A 1,800-nucleotide genomic window follows, 5' to 3' on the forward strand; every position below is an offset into this window, starting at 1 on the left:
TATATATATATATATGTACATATATATATGAGTGTATATGTAGTGAGGATGCAAGGTCTAGTGGTCAGGATGTTACACTCACGATCGTGAGATCTTCGTTTCAATTCGTGGTGCGTTGTGTCCTTGAGCAAGACACTTCATCTCCCATTACCCTGCGATCCCTTTGGCACCCAAACCGGTGACGTCGATTTGTTGGGGTCAACCATTTGCTTACTGGAAGTTTGACCTTAATGCCCTTATTCTTTTGAGATCTTAGTCATTGGTGGTTGATTTGTTCTATTTGGTAGGTAAGATACATTTTGAGATGTCGTAAAGCAGTGACTCAGCAAAATCATTAACACACCAGAGAAAATAGTGAGCAGCATTTCCTCCGGTTTTGTTCTGAGTTCAGATCCCACCAAGGTCGACATTACCTCTCGGTATCGCCAAGTACCAGCTGAACATTGGGGGTCAACCAATTCGATTTGTACCTTCCATTGAAATTGCTGGACTTTTGCCAAAATTTGAAATCGATATACATTTTGGGTCTTTAGTTTATCAGCCAAGTATCCTGTACATCTTATACGATGCACAACGTCTCTCACTCTGTCTGTCTGTCTATCTCTCTCTCTCTCTCTCTCTCTCTCTCTCTCTTCCTCCCTCTATTATTCTCTTTCTCTCTTCCTCCCTGTATTCTTCTTTCTCTCTCTCTCTCTCTCACTCTCTAAATATATAGATGCATACGTACAAACATGAATACATATATATGAATGAGTGAACAAATGAAAGTACAACTCAAAGCATGTCATAAGATTTACATATATGTTTTAATAACAGTTAGACTAAATTTCACATGGCTTAACACTTCGGTCTCCACGCCAAAATATACAAGTTAAGATTACTTACACGCATTTGGCTCGCGGGTACCTCGGACATTTTGCAAAACGACAGGGATTCATGAAGCAATTGACTTGGTGATGGCATCTCGCTGAAATGGAAATTAGAATACGTTAGATGTACACAAACATATACATTTTATGTATACTTGTAATACATACATACATACGTGTGTGTGTGTGTGTGTGTGTGTGTGTGTGTGTGTGTGTGTGTGCATACACGGTGGCCCAAATGTAGGTTTACAGTTATGACCTAGGCACTTTAAATTTCTTTTAAATCATTTTATGACATTGAAATTTCTATCTTACAAACTGAAAAGGGAGACTGAGAAAACTAACTGAATTAGCATAGATCAATGGTTTCATAATTTGTTTTTATAATTAAGATCCAATCTGTTAATATATGAATGCGAAAGAGATAGTTGAATAACTATAAACCTAAAAACCTAATTTTGGATCACCCTGCATACATACTTAAATGCATACATGCATATATATATATATATATATATATATATATATATAGTGAAGCATATTTGCCACTTAAATGCGGCTGACCTCCAAGGGTGGATGTTACTGTTGCTTTTAGCCCCAGGTGAACATCTCCTCCAGTTGGCTATTGACACCCTTTGCAAATACAGACAGGACACAGATGTAATGAATTGTCTTCTATCCACCCTACACTAGCTACATTCTCCGTCCGTGTTTCTATTTATGCGTGACGTTGCAGAGTTTAAAACTCTTCTTTGTAGCAAACAGGCGCATCTTGTAACCTGCCTTTTAACATATGTTGTGCCTGTTAGGATTATGTTTGCTGGCCAATTTATCATTATTTTTTAAAAGTAATGATAACTTATTTGAATATATATATATATATATATATTTATATATATATATATATATACAGAGAGAGAGAGAGAGAGAG

General features: G+C 36.6%; 1 long non-coding RNA gene across 1 annotated transcript; it reads right to left on the reverse strand.

Annotated features, from left to right (window-relative positions):
• Nucleotides 1-787: 787 nt before the first annotated feature.
• LOC106882718 (uncharacterized) lies at nt 788-1,654 on the reverse strand. Its single transcript, XR_001411028.2, has 2 exons — nt 1,434-1,654; nt 788-967 (listed from the first exon to the last, which is right to left on the reverse strand). It is a non-coding gene; the product is annotated as an uncharacterized LOC106882718 (long non-coding RNA).
• Between the last annotated feature and the right edge of the window lie 146 nt (nt 1,655-1,800).

This window comes from Octopus bimaculoides, unplaced genomic scaffold, assembly GCF_001194135.2.
Source record: "Octopus bimaculoides isolate UCB-OBI-ISO-001 unplaced genomic scaffold, ASM119413v2 Scaffold_230544, whole genome shotgun sequence".
Classification (NCBI taxonomy): Eukaryota; Metazoa; Mollusca; class Cephalopoda; order Octopoda; family Octopodidae; genus Octopus; species Octopus bimaculoides.